Below are 18,339 nucleotides of genomic sequence, written 5' to 3' on the forward strand. Positions count from 1 at the left end.
GGGGAGGAGAGGAGAGGTGGTCTAAGGGAGGGAATGTACACAAAGCCAAAGTGCTGGTTTGGGCTACCCTGATTCGAAGCTGGTGTGTCTCCCTTTTCCTAGTGGTGCAGCTTTGAGGGAGTTCCTCAGCCTCTTCCTGCCTAAATTCACCCCTCTGCAAAATGGGGATAAGACAGTGCTTTATGGGGGCTCCCCCTAGCTGCCCACCCCGCAAAGCCTTCGACTCTTGATCTTGGGTCTGAGTTCCAGCCCCATGTTGGGTGTTTAAAAAAATAAATAAGACATTAAAAGAAAAATAGTGCTTTATGAACATTAAATATCTTCTCTCCCCCGTTTCTTTTTTCTTTTAGAGAGAGAGCTCACCAGTGGGGGAAAGGATCCCAAGCAGGCTCCGTGCTGAGCAGGGGCTGGATCACGTGATCCTGGGATCTTACCTAAGGGGAAATCAAGGGTCCAGAGCTCAACAGATGGAGCCACCCACGCACCCCTTACGTGTCTTTTTAAAATTTTTTTTTTTCCAACGTTTATTTATTTTTGGGACAGAGAGAGACAGAGCATGAACGGGGGAGGGGCAGAGAGAGAGGGAGACACAGAATCGGAAACAGGCTCCAGGCTCTGAGCCATCAGCCCAGAGCCTGACGCGGGGCTCGAACTCACGGACCACGAGATCATGACCTGGCTGAAGTCGGACGCTTAACCGACTGCGCCACCCAGGCGCCCCTCTTTTTAAAGAACAAAATGAGTTCATAAAGCTCAAGTGCTTAGAGATTACCACACAGGTGTGTGGTAAACGCAATAAACCTAGCTCCCAGTAACAAAATCTTTGGACTTCCCCGTTGACCCTAAGTCAGTCCCAGGAGCCCCACATTGTGTCTGATTCAATCATGTATCCCCATCTTCTAGCCCAATTCTTGCCAGCCATGTCATGTAAATAGTGAAACAATGCAAAGATGTTTAAGGAATTTTAAAACTACCCCTTAATTTCCTCCATTACCCTCTCACTAAGCTAACTCATGTTACCAGTGCAGTATTTACCTTTCATTCCCTTCTCTGTAGCCAGGCAGACATATACATAGAGAAGACGTTTTCCCCTGTTTTGACATCACTGGGATCATTGTCAACATGGTACTCTGTATCTTTTTTCCTTTTTCTTTTTTTTCCTTCTGCATCTTTTTTTCTTTTTTTTTTCTGATTTAACATCAGGGACCTGTCTCCAAGTAAAGAGATACAGATATAACTCATTACTGAAATAGTTCTTAGATAATATTTCATACTTTGGGTGTATGATACTTTATTCCTCAATGTTGAGATTTTTTTTTTTTTGAAATGGTTTCTAATCTTGCTTTGCTTTGTCACTATCAACAGTGTTGCAATAAATGCCTATGTAGGAAGAGCTTTATATTATAATGATTTTATCCTTATAGGCTAGTTTCCCAAAACTGAGATTGTTAGGTCAAAGAATATGTGTTTTTAAATTTTTTAAAAATGTTTTTATTTATTTTTGAGAGAGAGACAGAGCACAAGCAGAGGAGGGGCAGAGAGAGAGGGAGACAGAATCTGAAGCAGGCTCCAGGCTCTGAGCTGTCAGCACACAGCCAGATGCGGGGCTCGAACTCATGAACCATGAGATCATGACCTGAGGTGAAGTCAGAAGCTCAACCAACTGAGCCACCCAGGCACTCCAAAGAATATGTGTTTTTTATATATTGAGTTGAATCACATGAAACTATTGATACTCAACCACTGTGACCTAAAGAAATCACAATTTCAAAAGGTTAAGCCTAATAACCTTGTTTTCCAAAAATAAATAGCAATTTACATTCCTCTCTTTAAAAAAAAATGTTTATTTATTTATTTTTGAGAGAGCATGTGCGCATGAGCTTGGGGGAGGGGCAGAGAGCGAGGAGAGAGAAAATCCCAAGCAGGCCCCATGCCCTCAGTGCAGAGCCCAACTCGGGCTGATCTGCATGACTGTGAGATCATGAGACTTTGATCTCATGACTGTGAGATCATGACCTCAGCCAAAATCAAGAGTTGCCACCGAGATGCCCCAGCAATTTACATTCCTACCATCAATGTATGTGAGCTTCTGTTACCTAAAGCCAATAATCAGGACTGGTGTTATTGTTGTATTCACTTTTTGCCAAACTGATCAGTGCAAATGAATTTATGCCCACAAACGGCTGAGATCTGATTTTATTCACATTTGTACCCTTGTACCTACCTGTAGTATCATTTAGAATATTTTTTCTTCCAAGTTACAGAGGACTCACTCACATTGGCTTAAAAAATATGGCTCATGCGACTGAAAAGTGCAGAAGTAGAATGGGCTTCAGGGTTGGTCTGAATCAAGACCTGGCATATTTCATCCTTACCTACAGCTTTATGTGGCATCAGCATAATCCTAAAGCTTGCTTCCCTTATGGTAACAGAATGGCTGCAGCAGCTCCACTAACCTAAAGGAAAGAAAAATACCATGTCACAAAATTCCTAGCCAGAGTCCTCTACCTCTCATTGACTGAAATGTCTCTAAACCAATCTCTGGCCAATTAAAGACTGAAAAGCTTGGGCCTGGGTTACCTAAACCTATCATATGTCATCAGGGATAAGATTCCTCTTTTCCTTTTGCCAGGCTTTCAATTAACAAGGCACTGAAAGATTCAGAACTCCAAGAGAAAGACTTCTCAGTTTTCAACATAAAATGGCATTAAGTAATAATCAGACGTTAGCAGTACAGTATTGTCAGTTTTGTAGGAAACCTTGTTTGTTGGCTTCGAAGGCTTTCAACAGAAGAATTGAAAGAAATCTGGGTGTCTCTGAGAAAGTATGTTGGATTTCTAGAACTGCCATAACAAAATACCATAGGTTGGGTGGCTCAAACAACAGAAATTTAGTTTTTCATGGTTATGGAGGCTGAAAGTCCAAGATCAAAGTGTTGGCAAGTTTGGTTTCTCCTGAGCCCATGCTTCGTGGCTTGCTGATGGCCACCTTCTTTCTGTGTCCTCACATAGTTTTTCTCTGTGTACACACATCCCTGCTGTGTCTCTCTTCTTTAAGAACACAGGTCATTTTGGAGTAGAGCCCCACCTAAAAGTTTCAGTTGAATTTACTCATCTCTTTGAAGGTCCTGTCTCCAAATACAATCATGTAGATTAAAGCTCACTCATTTATGACTTCATTGAACTGTAATTAACTCTTTAAAGGTTCTATCTCCAAATACGATTTATTCTCAGGTACTGGGGTTGGGCTTCAATATATGAATTTTGGGGGAACACAGTTCAGCTCATAACAAAATGTATGTATGAAAAGTAGATGGATGCACACTGTGAGGTATAATGCAGCAATCAGAAGCACTGGGTTAGATGTACATAAAGCAACTTGGATGGATCCTAAAAACCCAATGCTGCCTAAGAAAAGAACATCATATGCCCCAACACAGTGGGGCATATAACTCAATATCATTTCTACAAATTAAAAGTATATGCCCAGAGGGGTGCCTGGTTGGCTCAGTCTATGGAACATGCAACTCTTGATCTTGGGGTTATGAATTTGAGTCCCACATTGAGTGTGGAGATTACTTAAAAACAAAATCTTAAAAAAATAAAAAATAAATACAAGTATAACCTCCAATATGCATTATGCAAGAACATTTACAAAAAAAGACAACTATACATTAAACACACCACTCTAATTGTCTATAGTAGAAGGAGGAGAAGAGTAGAGGACGGGTCTTTTAAGTACATAAATTAATGAGAGAGAGAGAGAATTTTGGACAGACCAGTGATGATGATACACCGTAAATTATGATGAGTATGAAGAACTCAATCCTCGGGCCCTGAGGTCCAAAATCAAATATGAACAGTGAAGAAATTAGGATACCTCTCTTCTTAGCAGGGTGACAGAAAGCTTTTGCCACAGTCCAGCTCCACAGACACAAGACAACCTATGTCCCTCTTTTTCCTCTAAAATATCTGGCCCATATGGTGACATCCAATTGCAACATATCCTTTCTGATTTGGGATGCAGAGAGTTTATGGTTTTCTCTATTATCCAACGGAAACATTGCAAAATAACCAAAGTGGCAAGCATGTACAATTAATGGCAAAGAGCCAGATATAAACACTTAGAAAAATATTTCATGCTTGGTATTGCCTGTCCAATATCCACTTACCCCTCATTTTTCCTACAAACATATCCTAATTTTGTTCAGGGTAGCAGTGTGCCCAGTTAAAGAACTCTGCTTTCCAGATTCCCCTGCAGCTGGGGTTTTGACACAGTTCTAGTCAGTAAGATAGAAACAGAACTCTAATACCTAATGGGTAGGGCTTTTAGGAAAGTTATTGTTTTCCTGATTAAGATGAAAAGGGACAAACTTAATAGACATGATTTTTTTTTAAGTAAGCTCTAAGCCCAATGTGGGGCTTGAACTCACAACCCTGAGATCACGAGTCACATGCTCTACCAGCTGAGCCAGCCAGGTACCCCCAGATATGCATCTTTTGTCCTTGGTCTTTCTTCCTGCTTGGGATGTGGAGATACTGCCCAGTGGTACAACAAACATTTTGTGACTATGGAAGAAAGCCTTTCACTACAGACAGCAGTAGAAGAAGAGAAAAGGTGTCTGTTTTCCTGAGCAGTTGCAGAAGCTCTGGACTTTCTACTTTGGACTCCTTGTTATATGAAAAAAATAAATAAAAAGGTTTTCAAGCCATTGTGATTTTGGTTTCTGGAACCACTGAATGCAGCCCTACATCTGGGGAATGGAACAAGATAAGCCTGTACCACCATGCTCCTGTCGTGAGAATTTATCAAGGCTATCTTTCTTCTAGATAAAGAGAGGACAATCATGACTATTGGTCAAGAAGCCCCTTCTGCCTGTGGGGTGAGAATTTCCAAAGCTTACCCGGCATGCATGGACTAGATTTTGGGGAAATATCTGCAGTGCTCACTACATTATTAAACAAGATTGTTGAAAAAATTGTGACATGGGACATAAAGTACCGGCAAGTGGCAAGCCTCCAAAACATCTTCATTTCCCTCCCCTCTTCTGTATCTTGTTTTTTTTTTTTTAAGCCATTAAAAAATACTTATTGACACCTTTTAGAATGGATAAAATAAAAGACAAGGAAAAAAAAACAAGAAACAACAAGTGTTGATGAGGACGTGGAGAAAAAGGAACCCTCATGCACTGTTGGTAAGAATGTAAACTGGTGCAGCCACTGTGGAAAACAGTATGGAGGTTCCTCAAAAAATTAGAAATAGCAATATTATATGATCCAATGATTCCACTATTGGGCGTTAATGAAAATAAAAACACAAACTTGAAAAGACAGATGCACCCCTACATTACTGCAGCATTATTTATAACCAAGACATAAAAGCAACCTAAGTGTCCATCAATAGATGAATGTACAAGGAAAACAGCACACATGTGCGCACACACACACACACCAGAATATTACACAGCCATAAAAAGGGATGTGACTGTGTCATTTGAGACAGCAAGGATAGACCTAGAGGGTATTATGCTAAGTGAAATAAGTCAGACCGAGAAAGACAAATACCATATGATTCCTTCCACTCACAGATGGAATCTAAAAAAATTGAATAAACAAACAAAAAGCAGAATCAGAACTATAAATACAGAGAACAAATCAATGGTTGCTAGAAGGGAGGGAGGCGAGCATTGGGCAAAATGGGTGAAGGAGAGTGGGAGATATAAGCCTCCAGTTATGGAATGAATAAGTCATGGGAATAAAAAGCACAGCATAAGGAATAGAGTCAATCATATTGTAATAGTGATGTAATGGGACAGAGGTAGCTATACCTGTAGTGAACACAGCATAATGTATAAGTGTGTCAAGTCACTAAGTTGTACACATGAAACCAATGTAACACAGTATGTCAAGTATACTCAAATTAAAAAAAAAATTACTTCTTGAGTACCTATTGTGAACAAAGCATGTTTCAGGTAAGGTACATCAGAGTTCAAAAATGAGAAAGACACTCTCTGATATTGAATATTGGAAAAGCTGATAAAATCACAGGTATGAAAAGTCTTTGTAAAGCAAATAAGAGTTATAGAAAGAAAGTGCCAGGAACAAAGTCTGCCTTGAACACTTACTTTCTTGACATTAAATGGAAGGTATGGATAAGATGTGACCACTCTGGGCCAACCAGAATCTCTTTCTCAGTCAGTCATTGTGGCTCAGGCTTATGAATGAAGTGAGTGTCATGATGATTAAGCTCAATCAAGGCTGTTACATCATCACACAGAGTTAGAATATGTCTTAAAGGATTAAGGAAGATTTTCCCTTACTTTGCTTTAGGACAAAATCTTACTCAATTCAGTGCTCTGATGTTAGGTTTCAAAGAGCTCTGATCTAGCGAGCTGAGGGAACACTCCACTTAAAACAATACAATCACACAAATAATAAGAGTATGTATCTGGGCAAATAACTTAGATAATACAGATGTGTAGAGCATAAAAAGCAAAAGTCGTTATCTGTTTCGTGGAAATTACTTGATGGCTTTCTATGGCGATGCACTTTAAAAACAGACAGACCTGTCTTCCCTTTCTTTTCTACAACTTCCATTGCATTGGTCCAGTGAGATAAGGCTTGTGAAATTATTAGAAAACTGGATAGTAATATTAGTCTCATAAGTGAAAGAATCCCTTAATAAACATAAGACACTATGTTTGGAGAGATAACAATTATGCCTCTTCCCACACAGAACTATGACGTGTGGCTGGTGCAGCACCAACTAGGAGCCTTTGGTATCTAGTATTTCTTTCTTCTTTTTAAATTAAAAAAAAAATTATTTTAGAGAAAGAGATAGATTGAGAGCACAAGAGGAGGAGAGGGGCAGAGAGACAAAGAATCTTAAGCAGACTCCACACTCAGTGGGGAGCCCAACGTGGGGTTCAATCACACAATCCTGGGATCTTTTTTTTTTTAATATAACTTATTTTCAAGTTAGCTAACATACAGCATAAACAGTGTGCTCTTGGCTTCAGGAGTAGATTTCCACGATTCATCACTTACATACAATAAACACCCAGTGCTCATCCCAACAAGTGCCCTCTTCAATGCCTATCACCCCCCCCCACCAAAGTTAGCCCCCAGCTTGTTCTCTGTATTTAAGAGTCTCTTATAGTTTGCCTCTCTGTTTGAAACTATTTCTTCCCCTTTCCCTCCCCCACGGTCTTCTGTTAAGTTTCTCAAATTCCACATATGAGTAAAACATAGGATATCTGTCTTTTCTCTGACATTTCACTTAGAAATAATACCCTCCAGTTCCATATACGTTGTTGCAAATGGCAAGAGTTCATTCTTTCTCATTGCCGAGTAGTATTCCATTGTATATATAAACCACATCTTCTTTTTTTATTTTATTTTATTTTTTATTTTTTATTATATGAAATTTATTGTCAAATTACTTTCCATACAACACCCAGTGCTCATCCCAAAAGATGCCCTCTTCAATGCCCATCACTTACCCTCCCCTCCCTCCCACCCCCCATCAACCCTCAGTTTGTTCTCAGTTTTCAAGAGTCCTTATGCTTTGGCTCTCTCCCACTCTAACCTCTTTTTTTTCTTTTTTTTTCCTTCCCCTCCCCCATGGGTTTCTGTTAAGTTTCTCAGGATCCACATAAGAGTGAAAACATATGCTATCTGTCTTTCTCTGTATGGCTTATTTCACTTAGCATAACACTCTCCAGTTCCATCCACCTTGCTACAAAGGGCCATATTTCATTCTTTCTCATTGCCACATAGTACTCCATTGTGTATATAAACCACAACTTCTTTATCCATTCATCAGTTGATGGACATTTAGGCTTTTTCCACAATTTGGCTATTCTTGAGAGTGCTGCTATAAACATTGGGGTACAAGTGCCCCTATGCATCAGTACTCCTGTATCCCTTGGGTAAATTCCTAGCAGTGCTACTGCTGGGTCATAGGGTAGGTCTATTTTTAATTTTTTGAGGAACCTCCACACTGTTTTCCAGAGTGGCTGCACCAGTTTGCATTCCCACCAACAATGCAAGAGGGTTCTTGTTTCTCCACATCCTCTCCAGCATCTATAGTCTCCTGATTTGTTCATTTTGGCCACTCTGACTGGCATGAGGTGATATCTGAGTGTGGTTTTGATTTGTATTTTCCTGATGAGGAGCGACGTTGAGCATCTTTTCATGTGCCTGTTGGCCATCTGGATGTCTTCTTTAGAGAAGTGTCTATTCATATTTTCTGCCCATTTCTTCACTGGATTATTTGTTTTTCGGGTGTGGAGTTTGGTGAGTTCTTCATAGATTTTGGATACTAGCCCTTTATCCAATATGTCATTTACAAATATCTTTTCCCATTCCATCAGTTGCCTTTTAGTTTTGTTGATTATTTCCTTTGCAGTGCAGAAGCTTTTTATCTTCATGAGATACCAATAGTTCATTTTTGCTTTTAATTCCCTTGCCTTTGGGGATGTGTCAAGTAAGAAATTGCTGTGGCTGAGGTCAGAGAGGTTTTTTTCCTGCTTTCTCCTCTAGGGTTTTGATGGTTTCCTGTCTCACATTCAGGTCCTTCATCCATTTTGAGTTAATTTTTGTGAATGGTGTAAGAAAGTGGTCTAGTTTCATTCTTCTGCATGTTGCTGTCCAGTTCTCCCAGCACCATTTGTTAAAGAGACTATCTTTTTTCCATTGGATATTCTTTCCTGCTTTGTCAAAGATTAGTTGGCCATAAATCTTTGGGTCCAATTCTGGAGTCTATATTCTATTCCATTGGTCTTCTATTTTTAATTTTTTGTGGAACCTCCACACTGTTTTCCAGAGTGGCTGCACCAGTTTGCATTCCCACCAACAGTGCAAGAGGGTTTCCATTTCTCCACATCCTCGTCAGGAGCTCTTGTTTCCTGAGTTGTTCATTTTAGCCACTTTGACTGGAGTGAGGTGGTATCTCAGTGTGGTTTTCATTTGTATTTCCCTGATGATGAGCAATGTTGAGCATCTTTTCATGTATCTGTTGGCCATCTGGATGTCTTCTTTGGAGAAGTGTCTATTCATGTGTTCTGCCCATTTCTTCACTGGATTATTTGTTTTTATTATTTATTTTATTATTTGTTAAGTTCTTTATAGATTTTGGATACTAACCCTTTATCCGATATGTCATTTGAAAATATCTTCTCCTATTCTGTCGGTCGCCTTTTAGTTTTGTTGATTGTTTCCTTTGCTGTGCAGAAGCTTTTTATCTTGATGAGATCTCAATAGTTCATTTTTGCTTTTATTTTCCTTGCCTTTGGAGATGTGTTGAGTAAGAAGTTGCTGCAGCTGAGGTCAAAGAGGTTATGGCCTGTTTTCTCCTCTAGGGTTTTGATGGTTTCCTGTCTCACATTTAGATCTTTCATCCATTTTGAGTTTATTTTCCACAACCCTGGGATCTTGACCTGAGCTGAAATCAAGAGTCAGATATTCAACTGACTGAGCCACACAGGCACCCCAGTATCTAGTATTTATAATCCTCATAACAGTCCAGAGAAGCAAATATTATTATTATCTTCCTCAGAAGCCTAAAGAACCTGAAGTTCTAAGAGGTGAAATCAGTTAGACAAGCTCACAGAGCTAGTCAGTAGGAGGCTTGAGATTTGAATCCGAGTTAACATGCTCCAAAGCCCTGCACTTTTCACTGTTCCATGTTACCTACCAATATAAGTGAGATGGATTCCTCTTGTAGGCAAGAACAAATGTGGGAAAGATCACACTTATGGGATCTCTGTAAACAACTATTAGTAATGTTATTTTGTACATACAAATATACTTGTCTTGGAATGTTACTCTCTCATCTTGGTTTCCTCTCTTAGTCCCTCCTCCCACCTTCCTCTCCACTTGGCTGGTGTCTGATGTAATTCCGTGGCAGAGCTCCTTTCTGTCGCATGAAGGCTGTGGCTGGGACTGGGACAGAGAAAATACAAAATGAACCTGAAATACCTTTTGGTACCAGTAAGTAAGAAAACACATAAAATATGATGGGAACAAAAAAGGACATGGAACATGTTAAAAGGATACAGAACCATCTTAAAGGAGCTTCCCTTGGCCGATTCTAAGACAATTTGAGCATCAAAACAAGTAATGAAATTGACAGATTAGCACCCATATGATTAACAATAACGATTCATACATTAGTGGAATTAACATATTTTATTGCCCATAAAATAAGTTTCCATGAGTTTATAAATGTAGAAGCAAAGAAAGATCTTCGTTGGAGCACCTGGGTGGCTCAGTCAGTTAAGCATCTGACTCTTGATTTCTACTCAGGTCATGATCTCGAGGTTTGTGGAATTGAGACCTGGCTTGGGCTCTGTGCTGACGGCATGGAGCCTGCTCGGGATTCTTTCTCTCCCTCTCTCTCTCTCAAAATAAATAAATAAACTTAAAAAAGAGAGCGAGAGAAAGATCTTCTTTATAGTAAGAATGTAAATGTGGTTGGGGGGCACCTGGGTGGTTCAGTTGGTTGAGCGTTCCACTTTGGCTCAGGTCATGATCTCACTGCTTGCAGATTTGAGCCCTGCATCAGACTCTGTGCTCACAGCTCAGAGCCTGGAGCCTGCCTGCTTCAGATTCTGTGTCTCCCTCTCTCTCTCTCTGCCCCTCTCCCACTCATGGTCTGTCTCTCTCTCTCTCTCTCTCTCTCTCTCTCAAAAATAAATAACATTAAAAAAAATTTTGTTTTGTTTTATTTTGTTTTGTTTTTTTAATTTTTTTTTTCAACGTTTATTTATTTTTGGGACAGAGAGAGACAGAGCATGAACGGGGGAGGGGCAGAGAGAGAGGGAGACACAGAATCGGAAACAGGCTCCAGGCTCTGAGCCATCAGCCCAGAGCCCGACGCGGGGCTCGAACTCACGGACTGCGAGATCGTGACCTGGCTGAAGTCGGACGCTTAACCGACTGCGCCACCCAGGCGCCCCTACATTAAAAATTTTTAAAAATAAATGTGGTTGGAACGACAAAATTAGAATGTCACCATTCTGCAACCATCGTATTAATCATTGGTTCAGGCAAAAATCATGGAAGATAAAACAAATAGGTGAAAGTTTGTTTCAGAAAAGAATACACCTAAAAGTTTCTCTTCACACATTATTTATTAGGGGAAAAGGTAACTTTACAGTATAAAAACCTGGCAGATAAGTGGCCAAAGTTAACATTAACAATAATGAGACAGATGTTATCTTGTTCTTTCTGATATTATCCATTGAGAAGGACCTTGCATCGGTTCTGTGGTATCCTGACAGAAATGCATACCTGGAGTTAATTATGAGGAAACAGAAAACTCAAATTGAAAGAAGACCTTCTACAAAATAATTCGCTTGTGATCTTCAAAAGTGTCCAGGTCATGGAAGTCAAGGAAAGCCTGAAAGATTGACTTTCTAGATCAAAGAACTAAGAGACATGACACTTAGATGCAGTGCAGGAAACTGGGTTGGAATGGGGATTGCAAGACAGCTCTAACTGCATGATAGAAACAGCCGGTGAGATCTGAATATGTACTATTGGTTAGAACAGGAGCTGGCAAACTGTGTATGACCCTCTGGTCAAATCCGGCCTACAATTTTTATATAGCTGGCAAGCAAAAAATGGTTTTAACATTTTTAAAAATTATGGAAAAGAACCACAAAACATAAAGTTTATCATCTAAGTCATTTTTAAGTGTACATTTCCATAGTGTTAACTATATTCACATTATTGTGCAACAGGTCTCTAGAACTATTTTTGGAAAACTAAAACTCCATACCCTCCAAATGACAACACCCCATTGCCATCTCTCCCTAGCCCTTGGTACCCACAAGTCTATTTTTTATGTCTACATATTTGACCTCTTTAGATGTCTTCTATGAGTGAAGTCATATAGCTTTTGTCTTTTTGTGATGTGCTTATTTCACGTAGCATAATTTTCTTTTTAAAAACTTAAAAAAATTTTTTTTAATGTTTTGTTTTATTTATTTTTGAGATAGAGACAGAGCATGAGTGGAGGAGGGGCAGAGAGAGGGAGACGCAGAATCAGAAGCAGGCTCCAGGTGGTCAGCACACAGCCCGATGCAGGGCCCAAACCCACAAACCACAAGATCATGACCCGAGCTTAGCCGACTGAGCCACCCAGGTGCCCCATCTTTTAAAAAACTTTTTAAAGTTCTTACGTATTTATTTTGAGAAAGAGAGTGAGCATGGGAGGGGCAGAGAGAGAGAGGGAGACAGAATCCCAAGCAGTCTCCACATTCAGCACGGAGCTGGGTTTCCTAAGCTCAGAGTTCCTCTGCTGTGATATCAAGCCACTGCACGTGCAGTATTCACCTGGGCTCCCCTATGTTGCCCCTGTGGGCTAGGGTCGGGTGCAGGTGGGAAGCCAATGTGAACATGAACTTCATGCTGCTTGCTGGGCTATAAATAATAAAGTCCTTTTTCTCTGACCAAGGAGTCTGTGTCTTCTGCCATCATCTGTGAAACTGTGGCAGGCTAACTTGCTAGCTTGCAAAGAAAGGTAAAAATCTCAACCCCTTCACGGTTCCTGACAATTACAAAGTACAAAAGCATGCACTCATATATAAGGAAGCACAATTTGGCAAACAAAAGTGATTATAAAAAGTAATTTCATTTTTCACTCCTATCTCTAAATGAATATTTAAAGGATTCAATTCATAATTATCTTACTGTACAACCATGGCACCATCCAGCTTCTTCCACATACAATTATGGTCCCCATCTTATCTCCTGATTTGAAGGATACTCCAAATGACCCATGGAATCTAAATCTATCTGGCCATTATCCAAAATCACTGATCGGTGGCCAAGGGGTAGAGTAAAGAGTGTTTTAAGAGAACTGGCATTTCTGAACTCCCTCCAATATCTCAACTGACCCCTTCCTCATTGATTCTGGTGTGTGATGCACAATTCCTAGTATCTTCTTCCCAAACACCCAACTTCAGAGCAACTATATAGTTTTGTCCCTGTTACTTCTCAGTCCACTCAGTACCAATGACATCCTGATGGCTGACCCAGGCCTAAAAGAAATACAACTCACCAAGAAGGACATCTAGGAAACCCTGAGTGTGTGTGTGTGTGTGTGTGTGTGTGTGTGTGTGTGTGTGTGTGTGTCAAACACTATTAGAACAATGATTAGTGGTACTAGCTCCAGACAGAAAACCTAAGTGGTGGACACTGCCTGGTTCTTCCATCATGATTTACATATCTTCAAGCCTGAAGGAGGAGCACAGTTACTTGAGTTCTCTCAACATGATGGAAGTTGGGGGCACCTGGGTGGCTCAGTCAGTTAAGTGTCTGACTCTTGATTGTGGCTCAGGTCATGATCTCACAGTTGGTAAATTCAGCCCCATGGCAGGCTCTGTGCTGACAGTGAGGAGGCTGCTTGGGATTCTCTCCCTTCCTCCCTCTCTGCCCCTCCCCTGCTTGCACTCTCTTTCTGTATCTCAAAATGAATAAACATTTTCTTTAAATGATGAAAGTTGTCAGACCAAAGCCCTTTGGATCCCAGTGTATTTACTCTGTCTTTTACCATTCTTTGTCACGCCAAGTTTAACGAGGGCACAGAATAGATAACAAGAGAATGTTGTTCCGGAGAGGCTGGACTCCTGGTAAGTCCCAGTACACAGAGGATGGCTGTGGGGATGGATCACCAGAGCCTTGCCCCTCCAAATGTGATCCCTTGATCAGCAGCATCAGCACCAGCTGTGAGCTTGTTAGAAATGCAGAATTTCAGGTCCCACTTCAGACTTACTGATTCAGAAACTACATTTTCAACAAGATTCTTGGATGATTCAGATGCATATTTTACAGACTGAGAAGTATTGCGTTAAAGCTTTCTATGTGGGAAACCCACAGAAATACAAGTTCTGCTTTGTTAATGATGACCTGGGTGTGAGACAGAGTGTGTGTAATCTAAATGGCCTTGTAGCCCCTAATACTCTTCACACATCATTGTGGGTTTTGCTCCATCATCCCAGGAAATGTCTCCCAATCCTGTCTGGAATTCTGAAGCCATGTAATCTGTTCTGGGGTCTCTGATTGCTATCTCCTTATCTTGTACTGGGTATCATCTCCCTGATGCTTAGCTGTCTGCTCCACCCAATTCCACCTTTCATCCTCACCTCCACATGGCCATGGGACAATCTCATCCTGCCTGCATCCCACAAGCCCCATGTTAGCCCTCCCAAATTCTGCTTGTGTGGGAGTGGGGTTTAATGACACACACCCACCTCCCTGCTAGAGTTCTACACGCCCAGCTAGAAGCCTTTGGCCAGGAAAAAGTGAATCAGTAAGAAAGTGGCCTATAGGAGCACCTGGCAACTCAGTCAGTTGAGTATCTGACTCTTGATTTCGGCTCAGGTCATGATTCCAGGATCGTGGGATTGAGCCCCACATTAGGCTAGAGCGTGAAGCCTACTTGGGACTCAATCTCTCTCTCTCTCTCTCTCTCTCCTTCCCTCCCTCTACCCCTCTCTCCTGCTTGTGTTTACTCTCTAAAATTAAAAACAAACAAACAGTCTATGGTCTTTGATCTTTCTGGAAGGCTTGGGAGAAGAAACATCTCTTGGCTGGGTCCCATAGCAGAGGCTAAGGGCTCTGGCTAGACCCTTCTGGGCATGTTTGTTTTGGCTGAGGCTGAAATGCAATGCTGGTGTTTGCTACTGCCTTCACTACACTTGTCAGGCTCCGTGAAAAGCCTCTTGACAGGAAAGGAACAAGGAATGAGGCGTTCGCAGAGTCGGCAGGGCATAAAGCTCAAATTTAATAACCTATGGGTTCTTTTATTTATGTGCTTTTCTTTCCCTGGTTTTGACATTCTGACTTTTAATTACCATTATCATAGTGGGTATGAATTTTAGTCCAACTTAGTTCAGGTAAAATTCCAAGGTTCTTCACTATAATTACTGCCTAGCAAATGCCTTCAGCTTCCTTGCTTTTCTCTTCCTTTATCAGTCACCTTGGCATAATACTAACCCTGAGTAAAAATGATTGCCTTTTTCACATCTGCTCATGAGCAGCTAAACATTACTGGAGAAAACCACACAACCAGTGGTTTGGCTCAACCCCACCCAACAATCCCAGTCATTCTCCAGTAAATTTGCTTTCTCACACAGTGTGATAACAATTTTATATTTTCACTTCTATTCTCAAGTCTTATCCCATAAGAGATAATCTTACCTTAGGTTTCATTAAGAAAATAGAAACCATTAGATCAGAGACCTTGACTTTTCATGGTCAAAGTTACAAATTTCTCTGCATGTGCACACATCTTCCCTTTTCTTCCTCTGATGATGGGGGAAGCCATCTCCTCCTACTGAAGGTTCATGAACTTGGATTGCATCCCTTCTAACTTCTTAGGCTACTTAGGTTATTTCTTTTCTCCTGCATAATCAACCTCTTGTATCAACTAGAGTACTTTCGACAACAAATAAAAAGGCAAAAACCCCTTGTAGACTAAAGGCTCTCAAATTTATATCCCCTGCTTCCACTCAGGAGCCATCCATATCTGAGTGGGTATTATGCTAATTAGTAAATTCATATGTCCTTAAACTTCCCATGTAAAAACTTAACATGGAGAATATTTCTGAAGTGACTGTTTACCTAAGTTTACACATTATTTCGACAAAAAGTAAATAGATATATGTTTGTACATCGGAAATGTTTTTCCTCCCTTTAAAAACAGAGCCAATGCCAGTGTTTAAATTATGTTTGGTGCAAAATCCTCGTAACCACCATCCTGTTATGAAGCATGCCAGGGAGTGGGTGCTGGAACTGTGTTTAGCTTTCCCCTTTTGTCTATGCAACCAATCAGGTTTCGTTTCCCTTATTAGATGCTTGGTTTTAAAAAAGTGCTTCATTCAAGAATTCTGAGGGAAGGCTAAGAAAAACAGAAACCATTGTAAATTATGGGGTTTATCCATCAGACATTTATAACAGACTGTGCATGAATGGGTAGCATCCTCTAGTGGACAATTTGGAACTGGCATCAGTCTCTGTTGGGTGCTTTGGAACCAGTTAGAGGTACAGGGCCAGGTTGAGTTCTCTCCAGAATTTCTGCTCAATGAGATTTTATCTGTGGTTTCCTGGTGGTCAGCAAATACACAACTGGCTTCTGTCTTCCTGATGACCTAGCAGGTCCAGGATATAAGCCCAGTAAGAGTGTGGTGTGTGTGTTGTGTAATTTTTGTCCTTGCCTTCAATAAGAATAACAGAGGAGGGGAGAATTGTAAAATGAGTTTCTCCACATTAGTGACTGAATGGGCTAAATAGTTAAAAGGCAAATGGATGTTTAAAAAAGCAAGAATTAATACAGTCAGATACTACCACTCTCCCATTCTTCAAGTGGGTGGCTGGTAGAAGAGATAAGGAAGAAACAGATATTAATTTTTAAAAAGATAGGCATATGTAAAGAAAACAAGAGAGAGGGTATATTCATACGAGTCTGACAAAATTTAAAAATGGGTTTGGCGGGGCGCCTGGGTGGCGCAGTCGGTTAAGCGTCCGACTTCAGCCAGGTCACGATCTCGCGGTCCGTGAGTTCGAGCCCCGCGTCAGGCTCCGGGCTGATGGCTCGGAGCCTGGAGCCTGTTTCTGATTCTGTGTCTCCCTCTCTCTCTGCCCCTCCCCTGTTCATGCTCTGTCTCTCTTTGTCCCCAAAAAAATAAACTTAAAAAAAAAAATGGGTTTGGCAATGAAATTGGTGGTGTTCTGACTCCATAAATCACCTCACTCACATGACCAGACCTCTGGGCTAACAGATATGACCAAAATGAAGTTCAAGAGCAATGCTGGTTTTGAGTTAGCCTTTTTTTTTTTTTTTTTTGCCTTCCTAGTTTTAGGACATTCTTAAAAATCTTTTAAAAAGATCTTATAGTACCAATTCCTTGCCTTAGAAGTATAGAGAACTTTAAAACACTATAATATCCCAAGTTGTATATAGAATGGTTGTTTTTCAACCATTTATTGATTTGGGGGTATGTAGGTGTAACTTTTGTTCACTTAATTCAAGTCAACTTTTGGGCCAAGCAATTCAATGTAAGTGTGAAAAAAAGTATGCTCAGTTTGAATGGGAAGACCTTTTAAAAGTCTTATACCAGAAATTATAACAAGGTTTTCTCTCACTTCAGGTGACTTTTGGCCAGACTGACCAGTAGTCATCTAGCATAGTGGTACAAATGTCATCTATCTGGGAGTGTGAATTACAACACCCCACTGCTCTAGTTAGAGCAGTTTCTTATCTTTACTGTTTCACCATTGGAGACACAGAAAAAGCCAATCGACTCTAAATTATTTTACCCAGATTATTCACCTGGTAGATGAATCAATTTGTGCATCAGTTGAAATGTATTTATTGAATGCTAATTACATAAAGACACTAAAAGAATACAAAGAATTAGAAGGCATGGCCTTAGTGGCTTCTTTTTAAAGTTAATTTTTATTTTGAGGAGGGGAGGGGCAGAGAGAGAGGGAGAGAGAAAGAATCCCAGGCAGGCTCTGCACTGACTGATCTCATGAACCATGAGATCATGACCTGAGCCAAAGTCAGACGCTTAAGTGACTGAGTCACCCAGGTGTCCCCTTAGTGTTTTTTAATAGAATTTTTTTAGTTCTTAAAAAAATTTTTTTAATGTTGATTTTTGAGAGAGAGAGAAAGACAGAGAGTGAGCAGGTGAGGGGCAGAGAGGGTGACACAGAATCTGAAGCAGGGTTCAGGCTTTGAGCTGTCAGCACAGAGTCAGATGTGGGGCTAGAACTCATGAACCATGAGATCATGACCTGAGCCAAAGTTGGATGCTTAACCAACTGAGTCACCCAGGCACCCCTTTAATAGACTTAAAAAAATTTTTTTAACATTTATTTATTATTGAGAGACAGAGAGACACAGAGCATGTGCAGGGGAGGGGCCGAGAGATGGAGAGACACAGAATCTGAAGCAGGCTCCAGGCTCTGAGCTGTCAGCACAGAGCCCGACACGGGGCTCAAACTCACAAACCGCGAGATCATGACCCGAGCTGAAGTCGGACTCTTAACCGACAGAGCCACCCAGGCGCCCCTAATAGACGTTTTCAAAGAGCAATTTTAGGTTCACAGCAAGACTGAGAAGAAGGTACAGAGATTTCCCATATGGACCTTGCCCCCACATATGCATAGCCTCCCTTATTATTAACGTCTTCTACCAGAGTGGTACATTGGTTACAATTAAGGAGCCTACATTGACACATCATAATCGCCCCAAATGCAGTTTATACTAGTGTTCATTATTGGTGTTGTACATTCTATTTGTTTGGACAAATGTATAATAACATGT

General features: G+C 40.7%; 1 non-coding gene across 1 annotated transcript; it reads right to left on the reverse strand.

Moving 5' to 3' along the window:
• Nucleotides 1-4,407: 4,407 nt before the first annotated feature.
• TRNAT-CGU (transfer RNA threonine (anticodon CGU)) lies at nt 4,408-4,480 on the reverse strand. Its single transcript has one exon. It is a non-coding gene; the product is annotated as a tRNA-Thr (tRNA).
• Nucleotides 4,481-18,339: the final 13,859 nt, after the last annotated feature.

Source organism: Puma concolor, chromosome D4 (assembly GCF_028749965.1).
Source record: "Puma concolor isolate L17-30 chromosome D4, mPumCon1.1.hap2, whole genome shotgun sequence".
Lineage (NCBI taxonomy): Eukaryota > Metazoa > Chordata > Mammalia > Carnivora > Felidae > Puma > Puma concolor.